At 37.7% G+C, this 20456-nt stretch overlaps 1 non-coding gene across 1 annotated transcript; it reads left to right on the plus strand.

The window, feature by feature from the left end:
• Window positions 1–7751: 7751 nt before the first annotated feature.
• On the plus strand, window positions 7752–7885 carry LOC133250139 (small nucleolar RNA SNORA70). The gene has a single exon (XR_009737249.1). It is a non-coding gene; the product is annotated as a small nucleolar RNA SNORA70 (small nucleolar RNA).
• Window positions 7886–20456: the final 12571 nt, after the last annotated feature.

The following is a 20456-nucleotide window of genomic DNA, read 5'->3' on the forward strand; positions in this document are numbered from 1 at the left end:
TCCCATGGACAGAGGAACCTGGCAGGCTACGGTTTACAGGGTCCCCAAGAGTCAAACACAACTGAGTGACTAAATACAAACACACTTTGCATAGCACACTTTAATTTATTTTCAGTATTTATTTATATTATATTTATCTTAATAAAAAACCAACAATATAGCTATTTCCATAGTTGCTAAATCCCAAAGAAAGGCAATGCCAAAGAATGCTGAAACTACCACACAATTGCACTCATCTCACATGCTAGTAAAGTAATGCTCAAAATTCTCTAAGCCAGGCTTCAGCAATACGTGAACCGTGAACTTCCTGATGTTCAAGCTGGTTTTAGAAAAGGCAGAGGCACCAGAGATCAAATTGCCAACATCCGCTGGATCATTGAAAAAGCAAGAGAGTTCCAGAAAAACATCTATTTCTGCTTTATTGACTATGCCAAAGCCTTTGACTCTGTGGTTCACAATAAACTCTGGAAAATTTTTCAAGAGATGGGAATACCAGACCACCTGACCTGCCTCTTGAGATATCTGTATACAGGTCAGGAAGCAACAGTTAGACCTGGACATGGAACAACAGATTGGTTCCAAATAGGAAAAGGAGTTCGTCAAGGCTGTGTATTGTCACCTTGCTTATTTAACTTATATGCAGAGTACATCATGAGAAATGCTGGACTGGAAGAAACACAAGCTGGAATCAAGATTGCTGGGAGAAATATCAATAACCTCAGATATGCAGATGACACCACCCTTATGGAAGAAAGTGAAGAGGAACTAAAAAGCCTCTTGATGAAAGTAAAAGTGAAGAGTGAAAAAGTTGGCTTAAAGCTCAACATTCAGAAAACAAAGATCATGGCATCCGGTCCCATCACTTCATGGGAAATAGATGGGAAAACAGTGGAAACAGTGTCAGACTTTATTTTTGGGGGCTTCAAAATCACTGCAGATGGTGACTGCAGCCATGAAATTAAAAGATGCTTACTCCTTAGAAGGAAAGTTTTGACCAACCTAGATAGCATATTCAAAAGCAGATACATTACTTTGACAACAAAGGTTCGTCTAGTCAAGGCTATGGTTTTTCCTGTGGTCATGTATGGATGTGAGAGTTGGACTGTGAAGAAGGCTGAGCACTGAAGAATGGATGCTTTTGAACTGTGGTGTTGGAGAAGACTCTTGAGAGTCCCTTGGACTGCAAGGAGATCCAACCAGTCCATTCCAAAGGAGAACAGCCCTGGGATATCTTTGGAGGGAATGATGCTAAAGCTGAAATCCAGTATTTTGGCCACCCCATGCAAAGAGTTGACTCATTGGAAAAGACTCTAATGCTGGGAGGGATTGGGGGCAGGAGGAGAAGGGGATGACAGAGGATGAGATGGCTGGGTGGCATCACTGACTCGATGGACGTGAGTCTGAGTGAACTCTGGGAGTTGGTGATGGACAGGGAGGCCTGGCGTGCTGCGATTCATGGGGTCTCAAACAGTCGGACATGACTGAGCGACTGAACTAAACTGAAAGTTCTTTTAAAATAAGAAGACATGAGATTTTTACATATAAACACACATAATATGGAGGGGGAGAGAGAGAAAGAGAAAAAGGAGAGAGGAGAGATGATAGAAGCAAAACCAACATTTCCTGTCTCTCTCACAAATACACACACAAACTTGGATAGTACACTTGTAGCAATTCCCATTTCAAGCTTCTTAATATGAGAATTTGGAGGAGATATAAAAAATTGAATTTTTTTCTTCAAGACCAAAATACAAGATATAGCTTTGAATTTACAAAAGTTTGCATATGAATTAGTAAAAATAAACATGAACTTACATGCTTAGACAAGATTGAAATCAGTGCAGATACTCTCTCTTTGGCATTAACGGATGCTGTAAACTGTAAAAATAAATATCAATTTATATACTTATATTCAAATCACAGTTAATATATATGAATTACATTATTAGACCTATTTATTAATACCAGAATGAACAGAACCTACATGTCACTATCAAATATCCATGTTTGACAACTTTTGAGATTTATGACACCACAGAGAATGAAATCATTACTAATTATCCCAAGTATGCCTCTCTTTTGCTTCTTCATAATTAATAAACATATAACCAAAAATTAAACTTTAACAGAAAATGTGTATCATGATTTGAGCAAAATTTATCAAAAACCTATTTCAACTTTGTTTTCCTATGACCTTCTCTAGATAATCCCAAATTCAAGATTATCTTAGGACAATGTAGCCTATAATATTTGCCAAAATGCAGGGCTGATAGAATTGCTCTTCTTTTCCTCTGCTCACCTTTTAGTCTGTTCTCACACTAATAACTAATTCTTTTGCCTGTTGAGCAGCTGTTTTTCTCATACATTGGCATATAATTATCTAGGTACATTATCGCTCTGTGGGTTCAGATATGAGATATTTATGTTAAAATAGTTACTGAAACTATATTTCTTTATTTTGCATTATGAATAAACATATCTTTATTTTATAATCATATATGCAGACAAACATTTATTTTGTTAGTGCTAGTCACTGAGTCATGTCTGACTCTTTGAGACCCCATGGACTTTAGTCCTCCAGGCTCCTGTGTCCATGGAATTATCCAGGCAAGAACACTGGATTGGGTTGCCATTCCTTTCTCCAGGGGATCTTCCCGACCCAGGAATTGAACCCTCATCCCTTGCATCTCCTGCATTGGCAGGTAGATTCTTTACCACTGTGCTACCTAGGAAGCCCACTTTTTTGCTAGCTAGACACTATGCTAATTATTTCTTTAAATTCTCCCCTAGAAGTCATTGTCATTGACAGATGAGAAAACAATAGCTTATTAAAATCAAGTTCATATCATTTAAGTGTCAGAGTGGGGTTTTAAGTATCAACATCAGATATAAAATGACACAGATACGTGTGATGGAAATGTCCTAACTTTATTCTTTCATTGGAAATGTCACACATTAAGAAAGCCTCCCTCCCCCACCCCAACTTTGTACATATATTAGCAATGCCTTTTTCTTTCCTTTATCCCACCCCAACCCTCAGAGAAGCAGTGTGAGATTAAAGAAAGACCATGCACACTTTGCTTTCAGACAAATAAGAGTGGCAATTCTCTCTCCATAAGTACTACTTAGGACTTAGAAGTGTTAATGTCCCTGCTTTGTAAAATGGGATTAAAAATGTTTGAATACCTTTTATGGAGACTGAAAATAATCTATATGATGGTTACAGTATAAGGCACACTGTAAATGCAACAGATATAGTATTTATGAAAACTTCTAATGCTGTCTACATGCTGAACCATCCAAAACAAATTCCACGTCTATGGAAATCCCTTGCATGTGTTTTAGTTCATGATGGAAGTATCAAAGGAAGAAAGAGATAGTGTATTCCCAAAGAAGAAGTTTGGATAAAAATAATTAACTTCCAGAGACATGGAAATGCATGCACTCTAAAATGTAGAATTAAAACCTCTAACCTCTGAAAAAAAATTATAAAAGGCCAGTATGATTGGATTTCTTGTTGTTATAGTTGTTTCGGGGGTCTTTCTGATTCAGGGATGGAACCCATGTCTCTTACATCTCCTGCATTGGCAGGTGGGTTCTTTACCGCTAACACCACCTGAGAAGCCCCATGAGATCTCTGCCTCTTGTTTGACCGTGTGCTCAGCTACTCAGTCATGTCAGACTCTTCGTGAAACCATGGACTGTAACCCACCAGGCTCTTCTGTCCGTATGATTTTCCAGGCAAGAATGCTGGAGTGGGTTGCCATTTCCTTCTCCATGTGATCTTCCCAACCCAGGGACCCAACCTGAGTTTCCTGCATCTCCCGCATTGGGAGGCAGATTCTTTATCACTGAACCACTTGGGAAGTCCTGAGCTGAGACAAAGTCAACCTGTAGGTTGCAAGTGACTGCAAACAACAGCTTGTTTTCTCTCACTAGTTGAATAACAACTGCCAGGTCTTCAAATTGAACAGTTCGCATTACTTATTTACTCATTTTTTGTAAGTCTATTTATCAAAAACTGGTTCAATTCTTTAAAACTTATGACTTAGAAAATCACGTGTGCAACCCTCATGACAGGGCACTCATGTATTTCCAGATGGATAAATGGTGCTTTTTTGATCTGCTTTATAAGATCAACTAATGGAGAGATTTCTTTTGCAGATTACATGACTATATTCTCTGGGGCCTGAATGGTCAAATCAAATATTGGAATAGCAATCATACATGAATTACTAGCTAGTTGCAGAGTCTTATGGTAGACTCTATAACACTATGATAAGATTTTAAATCACTCTAAGAAACTATAATAACATCAGAATCAATGACTTCTAGCCTGTTGGACCACTATGATCCTGATTCATTTTGGGCATCAGTAAATACTTCAATATTAATGCATTCTTTGATACTCAAAGGAAAATAAAAATAAGCTCAGTATTAAACATTATTTTATATCTCTTGATTTTTATGGGTGATTGTTTTCTTTATTTTTAAGGAAGATCATAACATGAAGCCATGTGTGAAACCCTGGAGCTGGTGTATTAAGCTAATAACATACATATTATGGGGTTTCCCTGATGGCTCAGTGATAAAGAATCCACCTGCCAAGCTGAAGACACAGGTTAGTTCCCTGGGTTGAGAAGATCCCCTGGAGAAGCAAACGGCAACCCATTCCAGTACACTTGCCTGGGAAATCCTATGGACAGAAGAGTTCATGGGGTTGCAAAGAGTCAGATAGGACTTGGTGACTAGACAACAACAATGCAGATTATGCAGTTTGACCCACTAAGTAAGGTGGCACAAGCCAGAAGCAGGAGTAAGGGTTGAAGTGGGGGTGGGGATGCAGCATGTAACTCCCTGAGCATTAGAAGGAGTGTCCACTTTGGGGAAGAGAAAATCCTGGGGCCTGTTTTGATTGAAACATGAAATTTCCACACAATGGAAGTAAAGTCACAAATGCATCACTTTCCAGAAGGTGAGGTGTGGTGAACCTGGGAAGGGCAGTACTCTGTCTGAGATCATCAGCCAGCAGGAAACAGATTACTTATAAGGTGGCTGGAGTCAGAGTTACTAATATTTGGGGGATTCAACACTGAGTGGTCACTTTAGGTGATGCCCCAGGTAAAGCAAACTAGGAAACTATAGAAGAATCCTAAACTCAGATCTTTATCTAAATGTCCACACTCTGGGTGTGAGCAGAGTTGTCATACTGTAACATGCCTAGGCAGCAACTCAAAAAATGGTTTTCTCCTTGGAGAAGCATTATATGGCAACAATCCTAGATAAATCTGGGAATGTGTGATCACTCTTAATTGTTCACCTCTTTATCGCCAAGTTGCCACTAGCTATCTGTTTTACTCATGGCAGTGCACACAGGTCAATCCCAGTCTCCCAGTTCATCTCAACCCCTCTCCACCCCTGTCTCCACTTGTCCATTCTCTATGTCTGTGTCTCTATTCCTTCCCTGCAAATAGGTTCATCTGTACCATTTTTCTAGATTCCACAAATATGTGCTAATATACAATATTTGTTTTTCTCTATTTCAGAAGGAATGACCTGTAGGCTCATTCCATGTGTCCTGATGAAAGCAATATTACTGTTACATTTCTAGTCCTAAAATATATTTGATGGGGACTGTTGGAAGTGGGCCCAAACACAGTTAGGGATGTTGCATATAAAACAATAGAGTTGCTTTATTTACTTATTTTTTAATTTTTTTACTAATCACATTCATGGTTATTAACAGCTAATTAGCTGTAATATCTACTGATAAAATATTCCAAAACAAATTACATGTAATTTTTTATGATTTCCCTAAGATTCAGCCACATCCCAGCTTATTAACAAAAAGTTTATGAAATCTACCTATAAAAATGAGAAAAGTGATTGTTCCCAATATATCTCACAAAGATGATACAATAATTAATAATTTAATGATTATGTGTCAGCTAACTCTGAGGAGGATATGGGGGATTTTCTTCTCTTTAGATCTTTAACTTGAAAATCAAAACTTATCATACCAATGTTCTTATCAATGATGGTAATCGTTTAATGCATCTCTACCTTCCTTTTTTTTCTATTTCTTGTGAACTTTCAAATCCCAATTATTGCAATTCAGGAAAGGGGCTCTGGCATTTTCATATCCTGACAAATTGAAATGAACAACTAAGAGTTTCTGTTCAGTTCAGTTCAGAGGACCTATTAGAGGACCTAAGTTCAAATGTTTCATTAACATGAATAATACTTTGTTAAGTTATATTTACAGTTTAGTTTATGTATATGCATCAGTCTGGTGTTATCTTCAGAGATGATTTTAAAATTATTTGAAGTGTTCACTAAGTATAGTTTCTCTGGAAGAATATAGTTTACATGAGTGGATATATTGCTGTCTGGACAATGTGAAGGAACAACAACACTTCTTGTGACTCCACGTGTGACTCTTCAAATGTAGAGTATAGGAGGTGCAAACGGCAGTAAGTGCTGCCAGAGAGGGCCCAAGGAGATAGCAAGCAAACCTGTAGGATAAAAAACTTGAACGTACATTTCCCTAAAGTACTGGTAGATATGTGGCTCAGTGATTTACAGCAATATAATGTATGCAAAGAAAATAAACAAGATTTTTATGTCAAAGCACAACTTGAGGTCGTATTCCCTGATCACTGTCCTACTATATGTTTTACTGAGCATATATATACAACTTCTGACAGTGGGAGGGGGTCTAACATATTAAAAATGAGTATAATCTTGACAGAGCACATGAGACGATTCATTTCTGAGTATTCCATTACCTACTCTGACAGCCTCACAGCTCTGTTGGGAAATAAAGTATAACATTAGGTTACTAAGCAACTCTTCAGCTTTCTTAAAAGTCTGTCTTGGAACTCACTTGTTTATCCTAATTGACTCTATCCGTGTCATCTTGAACATAAATGGGACATCATGTTTAGAAATGCACTGGATCTCTACTTTCAGCTAACATGTCTTGCTACCTCTGCATATCTAAATCAAGGACCGGCAATATAAATGTCATATTCAAAGCAAATTTTTGTCTTCCTCTTGAGTTGCATTGAAAAAAATATACATATGTTGGATTAAGTTAGTGTCTGAAGTAATCTACACACTGTCAGAAAACAACATGAAAGAATGAAGAGTGACTCTCTTTTATTTTTTTACTTTTATACAGAATAAAGTTTTAATTAGCCAGTCAAACTTATCCCCAGTTTATCCCTACAATATAATACATCAGATTTAATAGCAAGTCTGTCTCACAGCATGGCAGCCACGTTGACATTTCCTCAGTCACTAAAACTTTGAGCAAGATAGTATCTCATCCAATCCTGAAATATCAGTGATAAATGCATGAATATGTCACACTTTATGAGGAACAAAATTGTCTTTTGTTATCTTTGATTTCTCTTTGGTTTATATCAGAGGTGAATATAATAAAATCACAAGCATTTTATAATTCTGTGTATTTTCTCATGAAACCATTTACTCTCCTCTCAATTTTAGAGTAGTTAACACTTTAATTCTGTTACATGAAGTATTTTGTATTTTGATGAGGGTCAAAGATGTAGTCAAAATTGACAGGATTGTTTTTTTAAATTCTGAATATTTCTGCTGAGTTTCAACTTTGGAATTGCTGGATTATTTTCTGTTTACTTACAATATGACCAGTACAGAATCCCTTATAAGACTCACTTCACCAGTAGCCACTTTACAATAACTGCTGATATAAAAAGCATATTTATTTGCAGCCAATTAAGCCAACTGTGCTTTTTCCCCATGGGGGCCCAGTGTGCAATGGCTGCAAACAGCAGCATCCTAGGTAGGGTTTGCAACCTATTGCCTGTACAGGTTGCCCTACAGTATCTTAAAGACAACTCTTTCTAGTGGGCATTCTTGACTGGTCTGCTGTCCCCAGTCTAGACTCCAGACAGGTATTTGCCATGCCTTTGGAAAGCCCCAGGGCACAGTGGCCAGGAGCCACATTGACCAAGTCATAATGTCCATCCACACCAAGCTGCAGAACAAGGCGCATGTGATTGAGCCTTCCAGCAGAGACAAGTTCAAGTTCCCTAGCAGTCAGAAGATGCACATCTCTAAGAAGTGGGGATTTACTAAGTTTAATGAGGATGAATTTGAAAACGCGGTAGCAGAAAATCTGCTCCTCCGAGATAGCTGTGGGGTCAAGTACATCCTTAACTGTGGTCCCCGGGACAAATGGCAGGCCCTGCACTCATGAGATCGTCAGCGCCAGCCCCTCGTTAACCATGCTCACCAATAAATCCTACTTCTTATTAAAAAAAAAGCATGTTTAACTATTCAATTAATTGGAAGAATCATAGTAATAATATATAATGTATATAGTAATATACAAGTGCCATTTTAAACTAAAAATATCTTTAGAAGTAAAATTTATTTACTGTATCAGAATACTGCAGTGATTATCAGTATTGAATGGCTTAAATACTCATATAGAGATGTGTGTGAAAATTATCCATGGAATTACAGAAAGGGTAAACACAAGCAGACTCTTGCCTACAGTAGTCCTGACATAGTCAATGTGCAATAAATGAAGTTTCAACTCTTTATATGAAATATTGTACCAGCACACATTGTAACATAACACAGATTAGGACATGGTTATTTTATTACAGGAAAACTCACACAACCATAGATGTGGCAGAAGAATGATAGTTAATAAAGTAAGATATTGAAAATCACGTAAGATAACAAAAATAATATACTGGGAGGATAAATGGTTTTAGCCAACAATTCTTTCCTATTAGAAACCAGCCTAATCATTGTTGGACCTATTCTGTTCTGCTCCTAGTTAGGGAGAACTGAACGAAAAACATCCCTCCTGACTCCTGATATATTGAAAGGAAGCTGATGAAATTTAAAGTAAAAAAAAAAATCACTACAAAGTCTATAGACGAAGACAAAATGACTACTTCTTAACACTTCACCAATAAATCATATCCATTAGCAGATCTTACAGTGTTTGCTTTAAGCAAAGAAAAGAAAACAAAATCCCCAAGTCACAACTGCTTTTTATACTCTGAACTAAGACTCCACCTCTCAAATGTGATCTCTAACAAAACATTTGGCAGCCTATGGTTTTTAGTGGCTTCGAGCAATATAAATCAATAAAAGAGTTCCATCTAATGATCAAATTGCAGCCATGGATTGATGTAGCCTGAAGTGAACGCTGATTCAATGCTGGTACACTGAAGAAAATTTTCCATTCACTATGAAAGCAGAAAATCCTTGCATTTCCCAAATGTTTTCTCAGTCTTGAAATTATCTTTCTTCAGTATACATTTCCTAGGGAATACAGTTCAAAATTTTGTTACAAGAAAACTTAGCCTAAATCTAAAGACAGAGAGCATAAATTAAAATATAAATCAAAAAAAAAATACATAAATCTGCTGCATGCTAAGTTGGTTCAATAGTATCTGACTCTTTGTGACCCTGTGGGCTGTAGCTCACCAGGTTCCTTTGTTCATGGGATTCTCCAAGTAAGAATACTTTTGAGTTGTTGTGCCCTCATCCAGGAGATCTTCCAAACCTGGGGTTCAAATTTGTGTCTCTTATGTCTCCTGCATTGGTGGGCAGGTTCTTTATCACTAGTAGGACCTGGGAAGCTCCATAATCTGCTATCTTAGGAATTAAAGTCAAGGGTCAATAAAAATTGCATATCAGTGGAATTGTTTACAGATTGTTTCATTTTGACCATTCAGATATTTGATAATAAAGGCTGCTCCTTTTTATTTCCTTAGTATAACTGTCAGTTCAGTTCAGTTCAGTCGCTCAGTCATGTCCAACTCTTTGTGACCCCATGAATCGCAGCACACCAGGCCTCCTTGACCATCACCAGCTCCGGGAGTTCACCCAAACTCATGTGCATTGAGTCAGTAATGCCATCCAGCCATCTCATCCTCTGTCGTCCCCTTCTCCTCCTGCCCCCAATCCCTCCCAGCATCAGAGTCTTTTCCAATGAGTCAACTCTTTGCATGAGGTGGCCAAAATATTGGAGTTTCAGCTTCAACATCAGTCCTTCCAATGAACACCCAGGACTGGTCTCCTTTATAATGGATTGGTTGGATCTCCTTGCAGTCCAAGGGACTCTCAAGAGTCTTCTCCAATACCACAGTTCAAAAGCATCAATTCTTTGGTGCTCAGCCTTCTTCACAGTCCAACTCTCACATCCATACATGACCACTGCAAAAACCATAGCCTTGACTAGACGGACCTTTGTTGGCAAAGTAATGTCTCTGCTTTTGAATATGCTATCTAGGTTGGTCATAACTTTCCTATAGTTTATTACCAAATATTTAGAAAATGCAAATATCCAGAAAAAGACAATAAGTGGAAAAAATCAAGTAGCTCCCATTCAGGTTACCAATAATGATGTTTTAGTGCAAATAACTCTTTTCTTATTCATGTTTACATGTATACATTTCCAGAAAAATGAGACTTCATACAATATTTTCTGTGTCACCAATTTTTAACTTAATAATGAATGAAATACAATTTTCTAAACCATTAAGTATTTTTGAGGCATCACATTAAATGACTATATTATATAGATATTAGCTTATTAAATCACTCTCATTTCCTTGGAAATTCAGTAGCTTCAACTTTTGATTAAGTAAAAAGGATTGTGCTGCCATTTCTTTATTATATTTATTGAGTTTTAAAAGTATTCCAGTTTTAGGTTATCTTTATTTTTTTCTACACTACAAGAACCTGAACTTAATGAAATAAAAATATTCCTGTGACACAGAGAAATAAGACATAAAAGCATTTTAGAGATGAATCCCCACTCTAGTTCCAGAAAGTACATGAATAAGCAATTTGTATCAACTTGTCCAAATAGCCAAGAGTGAAAGCAATTCTAAGTTTCTCACATTGGAAAGGAAAAATAGGAAGTTTAGGAAGAAAAAGCAGATAATGTTGTTATTAATTTACAAGATACATAGCTCAATGAAGATATTTATATTGAGCATTTATTGATTGCTAATTTTGAATGAGAAAAATAAAGATAGCAGAGAAATCAGGGCCCAACTATTTGCTTCAATGATAATGTAGTATTTGGAAGGACAAATGAGGTAAACATAAAACTAAAAGATGGATGATATGATACAAATGTAATGACACAGTAAGTCAAGGGAGAAAGTTATTGAATGTTAGTGTGTGTGTGTGTGTGTGTGTGTGTGTGTGTGTGTACTCAGTCACCCAGTCATCCCTGACTTTTTGCAACCTCATGGACTATAGCCCACCAGGCTCCTCTGTCCATGGCATTTTTCAGGCAAGAATACTGGAGTGGTTTGCCCTTCACTTCTTCAGGGGATCTTCCCAACCCAGGGATGTAACCCATGTCTCCTGTATTGGCTGGTAGATTCTCTACTAATTAGCCACCTGGGAAGCCCATTAGAGTAGGAGAAAGTAATTCAGAAACAAAATAAATAATAGGTTTTCTCAGGGTATATGCCCAGTAGTGGATTGTTGGGTCAATTGTAGTTCTATTTCTAGTTTTTAAAAGAATCTCCATACTGTTCTCCATAGTGGCTGTATCAATTTATATTCCTACTAACAGTGTAAGAGGGTTCCCTTTTCTCCACATCCTCTCTAGCATTTAATATTTGTAGATTTTTTTTAGTGATGACCATTTTGACTGGAGTTAGATGATACCTCATTGTTTTGATTTGATTTGCTTTGCAATGCTGAGCATCTTTCCATGTGTTTGTTGGTCATCAACACAATATTGTAAAGCAACTATCTTCCATTAAAAAAGAAAAAAAAGGCATAATGGGAACTTGACTCTAAAGAAGTTAATTTCAGATGACACATCCATTTCTGCATAGTTAATTTAATTTATTGTCTGATTTTTTACTTTGCCCTTGCCATTACAAAATATTCTTCATCAAGGATGCACAAAGTTTCTATAGTATAGAAAAAAAAATGGGCAGAATTGATTTAGGGATGTGCTAAAGATTCCCACAAGCATTGCAATACCCTCACCCTTTAATAATCTATTTGAAAAATGTTCACACACAAAATAATCAGGCCCTTCTATAAAGCGTCTTCTTCAATGAAAGTGTGTGAAACAAAGGCAATGGATGAATTGTCACTTATTAAGTTGTTTATAGAGAAGGCAAAACAAAATCTGCAAACTACAATGATGGGCAGCTAAAGTAGCACATCGGTTGTTTCCCTATAGACAAAAATGTTGTAAATTGCAGAACAGAAGAGAGAGATTGAATGTATGAGGGCATCATTGTAGAAGCAGTTGTTAATGTTCTCAGTTGATAATAATGTATCATTACTAATTTGTGTAAAATTATACTCTCTGGACTATAATATCTTTCAATACTACTTAATTGAAGCCCAGGGCCATTTGCCACAATGTGTCTAACTATGGCAGTGACACAATGGGTTTAACCATCAATTGTGCAGTGACAAATGGTTGCTACTTCTTGTCATGCATTAATATTAATACTGATGTTAACAAGCTGAGCACAAAAGAATTGATGCTTTTGAACTGTGGTGCTGAAGAAGACACTTGTGAGTCCCCTAGATAGGAGATCAAACCAGTTAATCCAAAAGGAAATCAGTCCTGAATATTCTTTGGAAGGACTGATGCTAAAGCTGAAGCTCCAGTACTTTGGCCACCTGATGGAAAGAACTGACTATTGGAAAAGACTTTTATGCTGGGGAAGATTGAAGCCAGGAGGAGAAGGGGTGATGGAGGATGAGGTTGTTGGATGCTATCACCGACTTGATGGACATGAGTTTGAGCCAGCTCCAGGAGTTGGTGATGGACAGGGAAGCCTGGTGTGCTGCAGTCCTGAGTTACAAAGAGTCACACATGACTGAGCAACTGAACTGAAGTGAATGGTACTTAATTTTTCACTTTCCTGGTGAACTACATTCAAATAGGTCTTTTATCAGTAAGAAATAATTACATATAAGGACCAATAATCTTTTGCAGGCATAATATGAAGAAAACATTCGAAGGTCTGAAGTTCCTAACATTTTTTCTAGAATAACCTCTGGAAAACTAGAAAGTGTCCTTAATTCCCAAGACATGGTAACTGATAGGGATCTTATAAAATCATCAGGTAGTACACCATTTGTAATGAAGTTAACTCTACACCTACATCTACTTCAAAGATTCTTGAGTAATAACAGATGGCTGAGCTTGCTGCCTGCCTTGTGGGAAATCAGTGCATGAAAGAACAACTTTCTTCATCCTCACAATAATGCCAAAAGTTATGTCAATTTAGAATGAAAAACCTGGAAGTTATAGAAAATACAGTGAAGCGAATCATTGAACCATGGCCTGGTATATATGCATGCATATATGTATTTTCATATGTAACCACAGAAAATATTTCCAATATTGGCTCAGCAGTTCAACAGTGTCATTAACAATCCATGTTCTTCTATCTTTGTGTTCTGTCACTCTTGGCAAGTTGACCTTTCTCCTCATGATTAGAAGATAGCTATTGCACTTTGGTGAGTTATAAGGGACAGAAAAGTGAAGAGCTTTCCCTTTTTGATATATTGGTGTGTGTGTATGTGTGTGTGTGTGTGTGTGTGTATGTAAACAATGAATGTCTATTCAGAACACCTTCCTGTATATTGTACTGATCAAAACTTGGTCATGGATCCAAAGAAAATAAATCACCATGACTAGGAGTGATCATTCGTTAAATAACTTTGTGTCTTTTGTAAGAGCCATCCCCTTCCTTCAATCAAGGCCTCCTCCAACCCTTCCCCTTACCTAGAACTTTGTAACACAGAAGAAGCAATAAACTGTTTCTCATTGTAGAGTTACACAGTCTAATCTTCCTTTTTAGTATTTACTCTAGCTACCCTGTGGAAATGATCTGTCAAGGGTCAGGATCAAAGAGGACAGCAGTTTAGAAAACTCTAAGTAGCTCTGGGAAGAGAAAGAAATGACAAGGCTCTATGGATTACAGTCACAATGGCACAAGGTATGAAGGAGACTATTTCTGACCATGCTGATATACGATAATCAGTCTTAAGGTCATTAACCTGGAGAGAATCTGTTGTGTACTCAAAGACACACTCTAGCACGCCTTGCTCCCAACTTGTGAATACCACAGTTTAATTTCACTGAGATTTTTGTAATCTTCCTAACCTCAATTCCTATGGTGTGAACTATTAAGACCATCTCTGAGCCAACCACTGAAGTCTTGAACAGTGTGCTCTCTCAAAACCACACTTCACTTTGAAGAATTTGCCCTCCATGTCTCTGTAATCAGTGCACAGATATAAACTTCATGCCGGGACCAGAAGTTCTATGAATGAAAATCTTTGCAGCATTATTTAGCTGCTATTTTTTTCTGTTCTGCTGGCACCATTGAAAAATCCTCTTTGCCAACACAGTATGAATGGCCTTCACATCAGAAATTTCTCTTTCACTTCTCAGATGAAAGGCAGATGTTATCACATCAAAGGGCTTCTGCTTAAACTAAACCCTTATCTCTGTAACATTTGCTGTGTTCCACAGACAACATCTGGAGGGCACTTTATTTACAATACTTTTACAAAACTTGCAAAACTCCTGAAAGTGCCACGCGCATGTCAAAATTTGGAAAACCCTTAGATTTTTCTTATCTTTGCTTCTTTCACCTTGATATCTGCCAAAGACTACTCTCCCTAATTCTTCATCTGTACTGCATCACGCCCAACACTCAGTTTCAGCTGCTAATCTGGATCTGATTATATTGTAAATTATAAAATCCATGGTCAGCAAGGGTGAGAAGGGTGTTTCTTTCTCACTGTTTTATTTCCATTTTTGTGGATAAGGCCTAGTCTAGGAACTTTGCATTAAAACAGACAAACAAACAAAAACCTCTACCTGATAGAATTTACCTCATTTGGCTTATTCATTGTCCCAGATATTTAGGCTCTGCTGCCAAACTACAGTCAGGTGACAGGATACCTGTTGACAGACTTACCTGGTTCACATTGCATGAATCTTTAAAGACTCCTGTGTTTTGATTTGTGATTTTCAATTAGCACTCCTCTCTGAAAACATATTTTTAAATAGTGGGCCTTATACTGTCAATACATTTTATCCTTGCAAGATATTGCTCTTTTTGAACTAAACTTTTTCCTTGCTTTTCATGTGGATGTGACTTTAAAATGCTTGTCCATCTCTAGATTTCCTTTTAAATCTCAAACATTCAGTTCATGTCTTAAGAAGCCACAGTAAATATATTTTCTTAGCCCCAAATCAGAACTCACTCTGACAGTTGCTGTGAATGATTGTCAGACTGTCCTAGAAAGTCTAACATAAATAACTAGCACAGTCAATGGGGCCATTCCCTTTTCCACTCAGGATCCAAGTTAGACAAAACTGCTCCACAGTATAAGCCCTCTTCTTGCTGGGAAAATAATCCTAGTTAGGAAATTTTAAAAGCAAACAAACAAAACCCCACAATGTTTCTTTTCCTGGCGAGAAGAGTATTTCAAAAATTTCAGAAATATTTCTCTTAGTAATGTATGAAATATTATTGTAGGGTGATATTATCATAGAAAAGTTTAAGACCTCAAAATTGACAAGCTACACATCTTAATTCTATTCAAGGTTCTTTATTGTATGGGGTGAAAGTAGAAATGAAAGCACTCCATGCTTGCTTCTAAAAAATAAACTCACCCAATATCTTTTTGTGTGATAGCAAAGTGTAGTCATTTTAGCAAATATTGTATTCCACTGCTCAACAAGAGCATGTGAAAGTAGATTTTTATTATATGTGAATAACAAATGAACTATACTGCCAGAAAGTTTGTTTTGAAATGGGGATGTTTTTGTTGTTGTTTTATTTCTTTAAGCTCCAGCCCAGGTTTTGAGACCACCAGGTAAACTATATGGCTGCAATTGCAAAGTAACTTATGGTAGTTGAACACTATGTTTACATATTAAACAGAGTAAACTCATGGTAGTTATACAAAAAGACAAGGCCAGCAAAATAATGAAACTGAATGCCTTTGTCACCTAGAGTGCATAACAGACAGGGTAGGAATCAAGTTAGACAATAACCATCTCAGACAGAGCTGCTCTCCCAGGTTTCTCCTCATTTTTTCTTGGGTTGAGTTTATGAATCATAATCTGAGAAGCAATCAGAAATCTCAGAATAAATTTTCTAGCCATAAGAGAACTCTTTTGAACAACAAATGCTACTCCTTACACTAAGGTTTGTAATGGTCTAGGAGAAGGCAATGGCACCCCACTCCAGTACTCTTGCCTGGAAAATACCATGGACAGAGGAGCCTGGTAGGCTGTAGTCCATGGGGTCGCTAGGAGTCGGACACGACTGAGAGACTTCACTTTCACTTTTCACTTTCCTGCATTGGAGAAGGAAATGGCAACCCACTCCAGTGTTCTTGCCTGGAAAATACCATGGACGGAGGAGCCTGGTAGGCTGTAGTCCATGGGGTCGCTAGGAGTCGGACACGACTGAGAGACTTCACTTTCAATTTTCACTTTCCACTTTCCTGCATTGGAGAAGGAAATGGCAACCCACTCCAATGTTCTTGCCTGGAGAATCCCAGGGACGGGGGAGCCTGGTGGGCTGCCGTCTATGAGATCGCACAGAGTTGGACATGACTGAAGTGACTTAGCAGCAGGAGAAAAAAGCAAAGAAAATAAGAGAAATGAATGAGGAAGAACGTTTTGCACTCCGAAGTATCTTCAAGAATTTTAATATGGGCTTCCCTGGTGGCTCAGTGGTAAAGAATCCTCCCGCCAGTACAGGAGTCAGGGATTAGATCCTTGACATTGGAGGATCCTACATGCCAAGGAACAACTAAACTTGTGTGCCACAACTGTTGAGCCTGTGTTCTAAACTCTCAGAACCTCTCATATGCTGCAGCTACTGAAATCTGCACATTCTAAAGCCTGTGAGACACACTCACAACAAGAGAAGCCAGCACAATGAAAAGCCCACACACTGCAAATATAGAGTAGCCCCCAGTCGCTGCAACTAGAGAGAAGCCTGGGTAGCAACCAGGACCCAACACAGACAAAAATATACATAGATAATAAAAAACTATTTAATGCCAGCTCAGAAAATGCCATACTTGTTATGGACTGAATTGTGTACCCCCGGAATTTATGCACTGAAGTCAAACTCCTAGTATCTTAGACTGTGTCTCAATCTGGAGATTTGGAGATAAATTCTTTGAAGAGGTAATAAAGATTAAATCAGGTCATGGAATAAAGTTTTAATCCTACAGGAATGATGTCCTTATAAGAATGTTTATAGTAGCCTATTCAGAATTGCCAAAGTTAGAAACAAAGAGGATATCCTTCAGCAAGTCAATAGTTAAGCAAGAGGCACTACTTTCATATAATGAAATGCTATTGTGCTACCAAAAGGAATGAGCTAAAAAGCAATGCAAAACAAAACTATACAGACAGCAGAGAAATCAATGGTTTCTGGGGATTTGTGAGAGAGTGGCTTGATAAAGCAAATAAGAGCGGACTTTTAAGATCAGTAAGATTTTCTTTATAATGCAGTAATGGTGGATACGTGACATACATATTTGTTAAAATTTCTAGAATTTAATGCACAAAGACTGATAAAGCATATGCAAATTAAAAATAAGAGCTTGTAGAATTCCAGGATAGAAGGCAGACTGTAACAAACAAAACTAGCTTTGTTATGGATGTGTGAAACCATCCCTCTGTAAAGAATGAAGGAAAAAATGCTGACCTAAGGACAATCAGAAAGACGTGGAGTCTCTAAAATTAAAGGAAAGGGAATTGCACTTAACCATTGCAATTGTTGATAAGGTGATTTCCCACGAGGGTACAGATTAGTAGTTCTACAACTATATTAGGTTATTATTAGAATTGAACAACTAAGTAAGTGGATCTCAAATGCTTAAGTGGGTGGAACCAGGCTTCTTGTGTTGAAGTTAGTGATAAGCAAGGAAGAAGGCTATCACGAATCATGTGATAACAGGTTAGAGTTAGAGACATCAGTATAAGCTCATGTTTGTCTTAACACAGATACATATGGTTACGTATAGAAATATTTACAAAACTATATGTAAACAGATTGACTATCAGCTAAATGAAACTAGTATCAGTGACATCCCAATAGCAATAAACTCCCCCAATACCCAGATTGTGGATCATATCCCATTCACCAATAAAAGAAACTGGAAATCTTTAGAGAAATTTAGACCAAATTTGGTATTGAGAGCCTGGAAATTCTAGCAGCCCTAAAATAAGAAAGTGACTAAAAAAAGTAAATCCCACAATGGTGTGCATACAGTAAAGTGACACAGCAGCTAACCAAAATAATTCTCACAGGCCAAAGCTGGAACAATTTGAGCAACTTAATTAGGAAAAGACTATTTCCCAAAAGTATGTTTGGGACTATTACCTAAAGTATAAAATAAATGTCCATGAATCCATAGCTATATAAGTAAATAAATCCATATCTATGTAAGCAAATTAATGAATAGATAATAAATAAAGAGAAAAAAGTTGTCTCTTGTGCAGAAAAATATTAAATACTGTATGTAGATACACTTCCATAAAGGAAGTGGGCATAAGTCTCCACGCCTTAGGTATGATCTGTCCACAAAGACTTTCAAAGAGTACAGGTTGGAAAGGGGGGAAATGGCAGTTCTCAGTGGAGGATGATAAATGCTACTTCCATCAGGTGATGAAGGTAAACATCAAGAGAGATTAGTCCTGTTGATAGTATATACAGCGATATGTGACAGGAGAAGCTCCATACAGTCAGCAAAAACAAGACCAGGAGCTGACTGTGGCTCAGACCATGAACTCCTTATTGCCAAATTGAGACTGAAATTGAAGAAAGTCGGGAAAACCACTAGACCATTCAGGTATGACCTAAATCAAATCCCTTATGATTATACAGTGGAAGTGAGAAATAGATTTAAGGGCCTAGATCTGATAGATAGAGTGCCTGATGAACTATGGAATGTGGTTCTTGACATTGTACAGGAGACACGGATCAAGACCATCCCCATGGAAAAGAAATGCAAAAAAGCAAAATGGCTGTCTGGGGAGGCCTTACAAAGAGCTGTGAAAAGAAGAGAAGCGAAAAGCAAAGGAGAAAAGGAAAGGTATAAGCATCTGAGTGCAGAGCTCCAAAGAATAGAAGAAGATATAAGAAAGCCTTCCTCAGTGATCAATGCAAAGAAATAGAGGAAAACAACATAATGGGAAAGACTAGAGATCTCTTCAAGAAAATCAGAGACCCAAAGGAAAATTTCATGCAAAGATGAGCTCGATAAAGGACAGAAATGGTATGGACCTAAAAGAAGCAGAAGACATTAAGAAGAGATGGCAAGAATACACAGAAGAACTGTACAAAAAGATCTTCATGACCCAGATAATCACGATTGTGTGATCACTGACCTAGAGCCAGACATCCTGGAATGTGAAGTCAAGTGGGCCTTAGAAAGCATCACTACGAACAAAGTTAGTGGAGGTGATGGCATTCCAGTTGAGCTATTTCAAATCCTGAAAGATGATGCTGTGAAAGTGCTGCACTCAATATGCCAGCAAATTTGGAAAACTCAGCAGTGGCCACATACTGGAAAAGGTCAGTTTTCATTCCAATCCCAAAGAAAGGCAATGCCAAAGAATGCTCAAACTACCACACAATTGCACTCATCTCACACGCTAGTAAAGTAATGCTCAAAATTCTCCAAGCCAGGCTTCAGCAATATGTGGACCGTGAACTTCCAGATGTTCAAGCTGGTTTTAGAAAAGGCAGAGGAACCAGAGATCAAATTGCCAACATCCGCTGGATCAGGGGAAAAGCAAGAGAGTTCCAGAAAATCATCTATTTCTGCTTTATCGACTATGCCAAAGCCTTTGACTGTGTGGATCCCAATAAACTGTGGAAAATTCTGAAAGAGATGGGAATACCAGACCACCTGACCTGCCTCTTGAGAAATCTGTATGCAGGTCAGGAAGCAACAGTTAGAACTGGACATGGAACAACAGACTGGTTCCAAAGAGGAAAAGGAGTACATCAAGGCTGTATATTGTCACTCTGTTTATTTAACTTATATGCAGAGTACATCATGAGAAATGCTGGACTGGAAGAAACACAAGCTGGAATCAAGATTGCCAGGAGAAATCTCAATAACCTCAGATATGCAGATGACACTACCCTTATGGCAGAAAGTGAAGAGGAACTAAAAAGCCTCTTGATGAAGGTGAAAGAGAAGAGTGAAAAAGTTGTCTTAAAGCTCAACATTCAGAAAACGAAGATCATGGCATCTGGTCCCATCACTTCATGGGAAATAGATGGGGAAACAGTGGAAACCCTGTCAGACTTTATTTTTCTGGGCTCCAAAATCACTGCAGATGGTGACTGCAGCCATGAAATTAAAAGACGCTTACTCCTTGAAAGGAAAGT

This window comes from Bos javanicus, chromosome 6 (assembly GCF_032452875.1).
Source record: "Bos javanicus breed banteng chromosome 6, ARS-OSU_banteng_1.0, whole genome shotgun sequence".
In the NCBI taxonomy this organism is placed as follows: domain Eukaryota; kingdom Metazoa; phylum Chordata; class Mammalia; order Artiodactyla; family Bovidae; genus Bos; species Bos javanicus.